This window comes from Uranotaenia lowii, chromosome 3 (genome assembly GCF_029784155.1).
Source record: "Uranotaenia lowii strain MFRU-FL chromosome 3, ASM2978415v1, whole genome shotgun sequence".
Classification (NCBI taxonomy): Eukaryota; Metazoa; Arthropoda; class Insecta; order Diptera; family Culicidae; genus Uranotaenia; species Uranotaenia lowii.
The window spans coordinates 333,914,218-333,927,919 of NC_073693.1; the positions used below are offsets into that span (position 1 = coordinate 333,914,218).

Genomic DNA, 13,702 nt, shown 5'->3' on the forward strand with positions numbered 1-13,702 from the left:
TTTTTTTTATTACTTTTCACCTCAAATCAAAAAGATTAGTTTATCTTAGTGAAATTTGGCACTACCAGATAGGCCTCTTTTCACTCGAGTACTACCAGATAGGCTCGAAAACTAAGCTAATCGCTTATCTTTTTGCGTCCGGAAACTGCACTACCAGATAGACAGCTTTCGCGACAGGGAATGAGGCGACACATTCTGTGTGCTCCCAGGTAAAACAAAGTGCTAGCGTTTTATTTTTTCCCAGAGTACTACCAGATAGGCTCTGAAATAAAGAAAATTGCTAAAATTTTGTTGGTATTGATCTGTACTACCAGGTAGGCAGATCTCTACAAAAAGTTAAAATAAACCACATAGTCACCATTTGAAACGCGCATAAGACGGACTAAGCAAAAAGCTCGTGCTGCTAGATTATTACCGTATACAAATTTAATAGCATAGCAGAATTTAAGAACCACTGAAGATCGGCAAAAGCCTGCGCATCCAAATGATGATCATTCGCACGATAAGCCACTCCAATATTAAGCTATTCGAAAGTTGAGCCACCCACTGTCATCGAATGATCTGTCAGAGGAACTTCCGTGGAAACGCACACGAGAAAGAGCCGACTGTGGTTAAAAGTTCAGTGATACTACGCGGAAATTAAGCACATTTAGTTTGCCCGAAGTGCAATTGATCGGGAATCTACATCGAGGTTATACGCCAATTGAAGGTAATCAAATACGAAGTCGTGTTGACCCTAGTACAAAAGGTTTAATTTCCCTTCAAAAAGGCACTTTGAACGAATTCGTCATCGTTGGTTTTACATAGTCGTGCGAGGTGCCTGACCGATCTCACTCCTCCAAAACAACGAGGTAAAACGATTTATTCCCAATCATTGAATTCGTCAATCTAACATTATTATGCCTTCATCCAAGCTTCGACTCGATCAGCACCCCAAAAACTGCAAGGAAGTAGATCCTGCGACAAAACGATCACGAGCATCACAACAGCGAGAAAGGTAAAAACGAAAGTTCATTCTTCAAAATTAAAGTCGTCAAAACTAACGTCACCATCCATCCAAGGTTCAATTCGATCAGCACGATCAGTATCCTCATCTCCAGGAAGGAGATTAAGATTGCAGCCAGGCACACATCTCGTTAGCACCAGACGACAGCCAGTGGATCTGAAAATCATACACATCGAAAGGTAAAATTGTGCGTTGAGTTTTTTTGGAACAGATTCCTAAAAGCAAATTTTCTAATATAGAAGTGCATCTCGACTAAAAGACGTGCGATCGCTGCGTTCCCGACTAGGATCACCACTACGTCGACAAAGCCCTCCTGAGAGGTAGGACGTGATCAATTCATTCATTTTGATGCTTACTGACAAATTGCTTGCCTGCAGGGCTTTTGTTTAGGTGCCGTTTGGTGGAAACAAGCCGCCACACTGTTTGGATAGCTGTAAGGCGCAATTGTAGTTCCAAGGAGAGAGGGTTCGATCCAAAAACATCTCCCACTCTAGTGTTTTCGTGATATCAGCATACGCCGACTGTCCAGTCCAGCGTGTGCGATCGTACTAGAAGAGAGGTCGGACTCACTCCCACCACAACTGAGAGCAGAGAGCATAGCAGCAGGCAACCAGAAATAATCCAATTGGAATTGGATCTGTGTGATCGGGGAATCCAGCTGATGAGGACGTCGCATGCAAACAGCTGCTGTACGAAAGAAGTACTAGCTTAAGGAATTGCATGTGTGCTAGTGTGAAAACGAGGTAGCTGATATCGTACCGTTCGCCAAGCCCGGTCGCGCATGCAATCCGATCGAGGGCGATACGATAAGGAAGTAGCAGAAGGCAGCAGTGCATGAGTGTGGATAGCACATTGGAACAGCTGATTGCGGAGGAATTCCGGGGCCCCGACGAGAGGCGTACTAAGGAGAAGAAAAGGCATGTCATAGTTTTAAGAACATTTAGATCTAAGTCAAAATTATGTTGGGAAATTTTATATCTTACTTTCGATTCTATGTAAGAATATAAAGAGCATGATTTCAAATATTGATATGAGCTTATTTTAAAATCTTTATTGCACCACATACTTGGATTGCAATTTTGAGAGAATTGGGAGGTGTGAATGACACCACAAAATTATCGTCGTTTCAAGAGCTGGTCGTTGAAGTCAATCATTGATTGCAATTCAGTTCAGATATATGCGGAACTGTCACAAGATCACGCCAAGTGTTTATAAAAGGAGACTGAAATAAGATTCCCTCTGCTCGTTCATACTGACTGAGCAAACTGAAGGGGTTTCATCAAATAAATTAATGCCAAAAGAAAACAAGCTAAGCTAAGAAAAAAAGGCAAGACAATTATTCAGTTCGGAAATTATCTTTAGTGATATTTCGGATTCAGAAATTTCGGAAGAATCTGCTGAATTTTCACACGTTCCTATTGAAAATCCCCCCGATTTAGGAGCACTGAAACTAGAACAAACAAAAATGGAAGATCTCGTGGCACAAATTACGCACCTAACCACTATGGTCAGCCAAATACATTCAACCCAAGACCAACAACAGTTGGCAATAAACGCACTAGCAAACAATAATCCAAATTCAGTTAATGAACCAACAGAGAGATTAGAAAATTTATTTGCTATACCAGACCCTATCAAATCAATTCCTAAATACGACGGAAACAGGAAACAACTTCCAGCTTGGCTGGATAACGCTGAGAGAACACTTAACGTTTTCAAACCGCTGGTTACAACATGCCAGTACGAAATTTATGTTACAGCCGTCATAAATAAAATCGAAGGGAAAGCCAGGGACATCATTTGTCTGGCGGGCAACCCGCGAACCTTCGAAGAAACAAGCGAAGTCCTCAGGAACGCATTAGGCGACAAGCAGGAGCTGACCTTTTACAAAAGCCAACTATGGCAAACGAAAATGAAGGATAACATGTCCCTTCATAAATATTACCAAATAATTACCGAAATTGGGCAAAACATAAAAAGTTTAGCTGTACAAAAAACTATGTACAAACAAAATTGGGATGCAATAAGCTCATTTATTGACGAGGACATCCTTGCTGCATTCATTTCTGGCCTTAAAGAACCCTATTTTGGGTATGTGCAGGCCGCAAAACCAGAGAACATCGAGGAAGCTTATGCTTTCGTCTGCAAATTTAAAAGCAGAGAAAGTATTGCACAACAACCCCCATTCCAAAAGTAAAATTTCAAATATCCATTGAAAGACACCAATGAAAAGAAAACATTCAATGAACAGAAAAAAAAACCTTTAATAATCCCCAACCGATGGAGATAGGTTCGGTTAAAAGCAGGTTAACACTCAACCGAACCATAAATAACAACGAAATTAAAAACGAAGAAATAGATGATGAAATAGACGATTTAGACCTAAATTTTTGCTTCGTCCAGACAACAAACATGATAACCTGAATTACTTCCCATATCTCGAAACAAAAACAAATTTAAAGTTACTCATAGACACTGGGGCTAATAAAAACGTATTACGTCCTGGTTTCATTTCAGATATAGCACAAACAGACAATGTGCAAATAAAGAACATAACAGGCACCCATAATATCAACAAAAAAGGCAGAATAAATCTGCTCGGAAAGAATATCCCACCCCAAACATATTATGAACTAAAATTTCATAATTTTTTTTGATGGAATTATTGGATCCGAATTTTTAGCCAAAAACAAAGCAATAATTAATTATCAAAATGAATGTGTTATAATTAATGACACAAAATTCCATACAAAAAATATTACCCAGCAAAAAAATTATATAGTCACACTATTGAACTAGAGACTAACGTAGATGGAGACTGGTTTGTCCCATGTTTTCAGAAATTTTACCAAAATTATGTAGTTCAACCCGGAGTGTACAACTCGAACAGGAATAAAACTACAATAAAGGTTCTTTCAACAAAACCTGAAAAACCAGTTATCAAAGACCGAATTAACCTCAAGGTAAATAACTTTGAAACAATTACACCAATCCCATTAAAACAAGGATCTGTAATTAATCAAACAATTCTAGAAAGCATAATTAGAACAGATCACCTCTCACATCTAGAAAAAGAAAAATTATTTGACACAATATTAAAAAATCAAGGTGTCTTACTCAAACTTAATGAGAAATTGACAGCTACATCTTCAGTTAAACACAAAATTGTGACAACCAATGGAGAACCCGTGTTCACAAAATCGTATAGATATCCACACGCATTTAAAAAAGACGTTGAAGAACAAATAAAAGAGTTATTAGATAACGGAATGATTGAACATTCTCAGAGTCCATATTCAGCTCCGATCTGGGTTGTTCCTAAAAAACCAGACGCTTCTGGTAAAAGAAAAATAAGAGTCGTAATAGATTATCGTAAACTAAACGATAAAACTATTAGTGACAAGTTTCCAATTCCGCAAATTGAAGACATACTTGATAGTCTCGGAAAATCAGTTTACTTTACAACTTTGGATCTAAAATCCGGATTTCATCAAATCAAAATGGATCCGGAAGATAAAGAAAAAACCGCTTTTTCAACAAGCTTAGGACACTTTTTGTTCGCACGTATGCCCTTTGGATTGCGAAATGCACCAGTAACCTTTCAGAGAACTATGAATAACATTCTAAGCAATCTGATCGGAACCGCATGTTTTGTATACATGGATGACATAATTATAACCGGCAAAGATCTGCAAGATCATGTCAAAAATATGTCCAACGTGTTGAAAAGACTGGCTGAATTTAATCTTAAAATCCAACTTGATAAATGTTAATTCATGAAGAGAGAAACTGAATTTTTAGGGCACATAATTTCAAGTAATGGAATTAAACCTAACCCAGACAAAATAAATAAAATTCTTAACTGGCCATTGCCTAAAAATACAAAAAAAAATCAAACAATTTCTAGGTCTCACCGGATATTATAGGCGTTTTATAAAAGACTATTCCAAAATAACTAAGGCAATGACAAAGTATTTGAAAAAAGACCAAAAAGTTAACTTGGAAGACAGTGAATATAAAGCAGCATTTTCTAAATTGAAAATGATAATTTCATCAGATCAAATAAAAGCATATCCAGATTTTGAACTTCCCTTTATTCTTACCACAGACGCGAGTAATTATGCATTAGGAGCGGTCCTATCCCAAATACAAAACAAAGTGGAAAGACCCATAGCATTTGCTAGCAGAACCCTCAATAAATGCGAAACAAATTATAGCACAATTAAAAAAAAAGGCACTGGCTATCATTTGGGCGGTCAATAAGTTCAAGCCATATCTTTTTGGTAAGAAATTTACGTTACTAACAGATCACAAACCCCTTCAATTTATCAAAAATTGCAATAAAAATCAGAAAATCCTAAAATGGAGGATGGAGCTAGAAAGCTATGACTATACCCCTATTTACAAACCGGGTAAAACCAACGTAGTCGCAGATGCGTTGAGTAGAAAAATAGAAAACGAAGTCGAGTTAAACTTTAATAACACAAATTCTCCAATTTCAGAAGTCTCCCAAGATACATTTTCAGAAAATTGGTCGAGTCAAGGAGAGGCATCAACCAGCAACCCACCAGAAGAGGACCACAATCAAACCGATGATGGCCAACCAGAAGAAAATCCATCACAATCTAACAATGTTCTTCTTGCAGTAACGGATAACGTTTTAGACAACAATGACGAAGATGACGATGACACTGAAACGATTCATTCAGCGCAAACTTCCGACGATCACTTTATTCATTTCACAGAAAGACCAATAAACTTTTATAGAAACCAAATCATATTTAAAAAAAAAAACAAGATTTACGAGCGACTTAATTTTCAACCCCTTTCCAAAATTTCGAAGAGTGACTATAGCTAGAACAGAATTTAATCACGACATAATACGTGACTCCATAAAGAAATTTCATGATTACAAGCAAACGGCTATATTAGCACCAGAAAATATTACCCAACTTATCCAAGATGTATACAAGGAACACTTTAATGAACACGGACACTTTGTAATGACTAAAAACTTAATAGAAGACGTTAACTCGGACGCTCGTCAAGACGCCATTGTGAGCAAAGAACATGACAGAGCCACAGAGGAGTCACAGAAGTAGAAAGTCAAATTAGAAGTAGTTATTTTTGGCCCAAAATGATTGAAAAAATTAAAATGGTTACAAAAATGTGTAAGATTTGCAATATGCATAAATATGAACTTAAACCTTACAACATAAAAATTTCATCAAGACCCACGACAGACAGACCTTTTGAAAGAGTTCACATGGATATTTTCCAAATTAACAAACAAAATTTTTTATCTTTAGTTGACGCATTTTCAAAGCATGCACAATTGATCCCTATGGATACTAAAAATTTAACAGACGTCAAAAATGCCTTAGCACAATATTTTATGACTTTCGGAAACCCAAGACAAATCATAACTGATCACGAAACTACATTTTGTTCAATTCACTTGAAAAACTATCTCGACAATTTAAACGTTGACCTAAAATATGCATCGTGTTCAGAATCGAATGGACAAGTAGAAAAAACACATTCGATAATGATTGAGATCATAAACACTAATAAACACAAGCACCAACACTTGAACATAACATCAATGGTTCTATTAGCTTCAGCACTTTACAACAATTCAATACATTCAGCGACACAATACTCGCCTAACGAGGTCATTTTTAGACAAAATAATATTCGAAACCCTCAACAAATTAACGAAGAATCTACTCAAATATTCAATAAAATAAATATTAATTTAGAAAAAGCTAAAAACAAACAAGATGAACAGAAAAAGAACAGAATTGAACCGCCAATCATAGAGGAAGGCAAAGAAGTATTCGTCATTCCTTACATTAGGAAAAAATTAGATCCAAGGGCAAAACCGACAAACGCTCAAGAAATTACAGATAAAACGTTCAAAACTAATAGGCGCGTTAAAAGGCACAAGAAAAACATAAAAAGACTTACATGACATGAAAATCATGTTTTCTAGATTATAAAAGAATAGCCAACCTTTTCTAATATCTTTTATTTTTCAGATGAAATCACTTGCGATCCTACTATTTGTCTCTTCAATCACCGGGTCAACAAAATGTAACTATTTAGGAATTAGAAACCTATCAAACGACCCGATGCTTTTGTTAAAAACCGGAAATTGTAAAATCCAATCAGGGATTGTCAAAATTATACGTCCGATTAACATAACCAAATTGGAATCAAACGTATACAATTTTGTAAAAATATCAAGGAAACTAGATACAAACCATCCGATAACAAGTTTAGTTATTCAGAAAAGCAGACAGCTAGTAAATAACTTACACCTGTTGAAACCGCTGAAACCAAGAAGAAGCAAACGATGGGACCAGATTGGAACCGCCTGGAAATGGATAGCCGGAACCCCGGATGCACACGATTTGGACATCATCAACAAAACTATGAACGAACTCATCGAACAGAACAACCAGCAAGTCAGGATCAATTCTCTCATTGATTCCCGAATTTCGGAAATAACAGGGACGATCAACAAGCTATTGGAACATGAATCCATGGAAAACAAATTGATAATAGAAGAAATGGATGCAGTAACCCTCCTCCTATACATGGACACGACGAATCAGATTCTAGAGCAACTAGAAAACACAATCCTGAAGACAAAAATTGAACTGCCAAACAGTAAGCTACTATCTCTCCAAGAAATCCTCTCAATCGAAGCTATTCTCAACGAACAAGGTATCGAAACGAGATTTCCCGAGGAAGCTCTTATGCTAAGCCAAAAATAGCATCAAAACACGATACAAGGCTATACATACTCGAAGTCCCTAAAATCAAAGGAGACTGTGACATTATCCAACTCATCCCATTAACAGTCAACAATCATGTGATTACCAACATTCCAAATCACATAGTGAAATACAAACAACAACTAGGGTAGGTGTACCCTCCTCCGTCGTATCCCTCTTATTCGTCTTAAATCATGAATGCATGTTTTAGAGCCGGAAAATCACTTTCCACTTTAATAGGCTACTTCACATGATAAACTTACGCCTGTGAATTTATTTTCTATCACAAATTTGTCACTTTTAAACCTATTTTTTGAGATATTTGATTTTGAAATCTCGAAGTGAAATCAATTATTGGCACACTCCGCCATATTGAAAGACGAACCTAGTGATCCGCCCAACGTGTTTCTTTGTTTTAACGCTTTCTGTCAATGCATATAACAATCAAAATCATCAAATTCAACAGAAAAGTGTTGGAATAAAATTAGAAAAATGATTTCAAACTAATCTGAACTATATAAATTTGTCAATATTCGATTGAAATCGAATCGCTCGGCCCCCATAATTCGTCGTAATTTTGCGACAGGAATAGGAAACCGTTTTGCGAGGAATTGGAATTAGACCGGTTCATTTTTACTATTTTTTGCTGACCACAGTCGGACTCATAGAGAATGAACATAATTGATTTCTAAGTAATCACAACACAATACAGTAATTTTGAAGCTAGGAACTAGATGCGCTGGGAGATAAGTGCAAAAAGTCTTTTTATATTAATAAATTACTTGAATGTATTCATCATTGCTTATAATGCATGGTTTTGAATTGATTGCTTTTTTAAGCTAAGTGGTTGGTGTTTTACAAATTATTTACTACCAGTACCGTGCATAATTTAAAAGACGTTTGAGTGCACGCAAGAATATCTCCAACTTTACACATTTCTAACGTTCAACTCCAATGACATTGTTTCTTCATAATTTTATATTTTAAGATTTGATTATTTTTGGTTCGATTATCTGATGAAACTAAACCTCTCTCAAGTATTTGAAACATTAGAAACATCAATTATATGAAAATTAGACTTTTTCAACTTCTTTCATTCAAACTGCAATATCTTACATACGACCAAACGCTTTGCTCTACAGAATGTTCACTGAGAGATCCTTGAAATCTAAAACTTAAACTTTTCCAGTTTTCAGAAAGTCTCTAAATGGGAATCAATAACTACTCAAGGAAGAAAATCAATTCCTGGACCGATAACCTCGATTTCTATTGAATTTTGACGATGCATAGAAAATCGATGCAAAAAACTCCCGTTGAAGTTCAAAATGACAATAGAATTTAGATGAATGAATAATTCAAACTTTGAAATAAGAGTTCACGAGTTTCTGGTTTGGATCTCAATACAAGTTTGGATAAAAAAATCGGAAGATATGATTTTTTGTACATAAAGTCGTTCAAAATAAAACAAAATCGAACCCCTTTTTTATGCTGATTCCTACCATATAAGTTTTGAAACTTGACTCATGTTTGCTTCATATTTTATAAATTATCAGTGAATTTTCAACAAAAGATGTTTTGTCATTTTTTACATATTACAGTTTGAATGAGAAAGTCGAAAAGTTTTATAGCTCGTAAAAAAAACTCGAATAGATGAGCTGAACCAGTCTAATGCGCATTACACGCACCAACGTGACGTTGCTTTGTTTCGATATCCTTCGCCAGGGTTCCCACATGTATAAGAATACACATGTTGGCAAAACGCAAATGTGATTCTGCCTCTCCTCAAATGTCTTACTATTCAGTCTCATTACGTAGAAAAACATATAGTTCTATTAAAAATGTTGATGTTCTTTAAATATGGGTAATTTCTGTGTAAATTTGTGCATTGTAATTTGTGTTGAATGTCTGTATGAATGTTATGAAATTTTATCTTACAGACAAATCCTGGATCATGGCAGCCCTGTCCGTTGAAGAGTGTGTTGGTAGAAAATACATTCGCAGGGTGGATTCAATTTTTAAGGTCTATTATTTATTGTGCTGCCTGCAATTGCCTTAGTCAAGCAATGGTACCTAGCTACAATAACGCTACCTTGAGATTTCTTGGCAAGACCATTTTATTGCGAGTTAGATCTCATTCGAACTTTGCCGTTATCCTGCGCGGTTGATCCGTGCGAAGTAAATAAAAGCATTTGCATGAACCGCAACCGCAAAATTTCAAATCTATACCTCATGAGGGAGGAATAGTTTGAGACAATTTCGGTATAATTGAATAGAAGGTATAATATTTTGCTGCCTGCAAATGCATTAGCCAAGCAATGGTAGACCTGTTTACAATAAAGCTATCCTAGTTTCATGGCTTATTGCGACTGGTTACTTGAAAGAACTTCTGTTGTTATTCTGTGCGGTTGATCCGTTCGATGTAAGCTAATGCCAATTGCATGAACCGCAACCGCAAAATTTTAAATGTATTTCTGAAGAAGGTGGAATAAATTGAGACAATTTCGGTCTTCTTGTACGACGGAATTAGGAACCTGGTACGACAATAAAGGAACTTGAATGAGGAAAATAAATCATAAATTGACTTAAAAGTACGTTATGGATTGATCTATTTCCTTCATAGTTTCGTAAAACAGTATTAGAAATATAGCTCAATTACTAAACATCAGTTTTAAACCAACGTGGAAGGCAATTCTATTGAAATAATGAAAAAAGCTTCCTTAAGCCGTTGTCTTAGGGTCCTTTACCCTATTTCAAACCGAATACCCAGAAAAATTTATTCAACGCGATGTCTTTCTTAATCCCCTGAAAGATAGTTGTACTAATTCAATTATATTTGGAATAGAAGGACAATGCAAATCTGTTTTAGAAGATGCCACAAGAATCTCATTAGTCGACAATAACAAGATTCTGATCAATAACGCAAGAGGCTCCAGATTAGAAACAGATTGTGGGCCATATAATCGTGAGTTGCATGGCAATTTCATGCTTAAAATTTCTATCTGTAGCATTACCATAGACGGGCAGAAATTTTCTTCAGAAGCACGTGTTAGTAATACCGAAGAAATACAAGGAGCCTTTCCAAATCTTACGATGAAGTGGAATACTATTCAGGATCACAACATCTCATTAATCCACAACGAGACGATCCAGAATAGACTGAAGTTAAACTTGATCAAACTTGAACACTCTGGATTCCGAAAATTTTCGCTTACAGCTTTCGGTGGGATATCCTCCAGCATAATCATTTTGATAACTCTAACCTTTCTTTGTATCTTTAAGAAAAGAGTAACTATCAAAATAAGGAATAAACCACGGGAAGCAGCAGAAACCAAGAAATCAACAGACTTAAATACCGATAGCGAAGGCATGCTCGCTCTCTTTGGTTCCCGACTCGGCAGCAGTAAGTGGTTCAGCAGCAGGAAGTGCAGTTAGCAGTTAGTCTAGTGATAGTGATTAGTGGATAACTAAGAGGAATGTGAAAATAAAACTTTTTTAAAAACATCCTCGGAGACTCGGTCTCATAATTATATTTATCATAGAACTTTATTAAACTTTAAAGCTTGAAACAAAAAAATGATGATCTCACTAACGGACCTGGAAATGCCAGTGATCATCTGTAGCCTAGTGATTTTTTGAAAACTCTCCCGATCCGCTTACATGTATTTGAATTTTAAGTTTGGTAGATAAATAACTAGGAAAAATGCAATCTGGACAAAAAAAAATCCATGATTATGTTTTGATTACATCTATGACTTACTTGAACACAATGAATGCCTAGGATTTTAGAAAAAGCTAACAATCTGAATGGTTTTGGGAAAATGCAACTGCCAACAAATGAAGCGTTAATTAGGTTACTGACATATCATTTTTGTTTTTTCAATTGGTATGGTCCAGTTTTTAATAATGATTGACAACCTATCGTAAAGAAAAGTCATTTAAATTCAATTAGGGAAATGTTTCGATCAATGATCATTTTTCTAGAAACCGCAATTTAACTTTTTAGAAAAAAGTAAGAGTTAATATTTGATTTCTTATTCCAATACCTTAAAATACGAAAATGTTGACGAATTTCAAAAGAAAATTTAGAACAGAACGACCATAGTGACATGGATGAAAAAAATTCTTTTCTATCCGAAGAAAAAAATTAACAGCTATCAATGAAAATGTAGCTTTTGGACAAAAACATATTCGACAAAAACAACAGACAGCAAATTTCTTTGAAAAAAAGCCTTCAAAACTGATTGAAACATCGTACAAATTGATAAATTCAAACTTTTAATAAGAAAACACAGTTAGTATCTTTAGTTCTTTCCACAACCCAATGTTTTATTTAACAATTTTAAATTTTTATCTATTGATCCTGCTTGGGAAAATATGTAAACGTTCTAATATTTTCATTATTTAAAAAAAAATTCTTATCGATTTTTAAAATATCAACGAGGATTCGAAGAAGCAACTTTAAAGATAAATTATGATGTACAATGTAAGTTTTTGCAATGGGCTTTCCTTTTTAAGAACAAAACATGGAATTCCGTATTTTTATTTTATCAGTTTCCTTTTACTCATTCCAAGAACCCAAATTTAAAACAACTATTTTGTCAGTATAATTTTGTCAGTACAATTCGAATAAAAAAAAATGATTGTATTCTTGATTTTGATCACTGCCACTCTCGAAATATAATTGAACAGGTTCTTCTGTTTATCAAATTCATTTTCATCCGAAATTATGGGTTTTGTATAAATTTTCTTGAGGTCAATAAAGATTTTTTTCCCTTATCAAAAAATCACATTTCAAATCGTGGATGGTTATTTTTTCAAATAAATGATTTTATTGCGAAATATTTCAATCAACCCTTAAATCGAAAATTATGAAAAGAAATGGAAATTAAGTTGACTAAAAATTAAAAATTTTGATAATCAATTTTTATCTTGGGTAAATTTGACATCATCTGATTTTTTGAGAAATCAGGTTTAATTTCTTTTTAAATTTGGTATATTTCATGGATTAATTCCCTGGTGATTTATCTTAGAAATAAACAAAAACTGTTTTTTTTTTCAAATTTTTAAAAAATTGTTTTTGAACACAAATTTTAAAAAATATTAAAGAGATTTATGAGTTTTTCATTTTATTTATCAAATAATCTGATTAAATCCAGTCAAACGCTGGCAAGTTTTAAACAATTCATAGGCATTCCGGCCAGATTTTACTGATATTGAACTCTTTATTCTTTATTCTCTTTATTTCTGGGAAAGCCTGAATGTATCAAGAAAGTCTGGAATGAACGATAAGCAAAGTATAAAGCGATACTTATTAGCATTCTGCTGTACGATCTACTGTGAAAGATACACAGATACACCTTAAATATTTTACTGACAACAAATCAAGATTTTGATGATTTTGAAGCTTTTTCAGCATATCGTTTAGATATTTTATGAATTGTCCAAAATCATATGCTAAATTTGACAAGTGTGTTATTGTAAAAATTTTAAAAATAAATATTCGGCCTCATCGGCACATTCGGCCTTATACTTAGCTCAACTATTAATTCGGTGGTTTTTGTGTGGTATTCTTCGCCGAATATTCGGTGCAACTACATTAAACATATTCTATATAAAATTTAGATCACACGATTTTTTTTCTTTGACAAAAAAAACCTATAAACTATATAAATATTTTAATACTCTCGATACAAAGTTTCTTTCGTCCGATTTCGTGCATTGATTTCGATCAAATATACATACATAAATAAGATCTATGAAATGATACACTGTTATAGAATTTTATGTTGAAATTGATGTCTCGTTTTTGTGCATCGTTTTCAATCTAGAATAACACGATAATTTTCTTGCTGTGTACGGCTAACTAGCTTTTTGGTTAAAATTATAGACGCTTAAAATTATCAATTTTTTTGTG

At 34.7% G+C, this 13,702-nt stretch overlaps 1 long non-coding RNA gene across 1 annotated transcript; it reads left to right on the top strand.

The window, feature by feature from the left end:
* Positions 1-865: 865 nt before the first annotated feature.
* Positions 866-1,271, top strand: LOC129755090 (uncharacterized). Its single transcript, XR_008739161.1, has 3 exons — positions 866-997; positions 1,062-1,185; positions 1,246-1,271. It is a non-coding gene; the product is annotated as an uncharacterized LOC129755090 (long non-coding RNA).
* Positions 1,272-13,702: the final 12,431 nt, after the last annotated feature.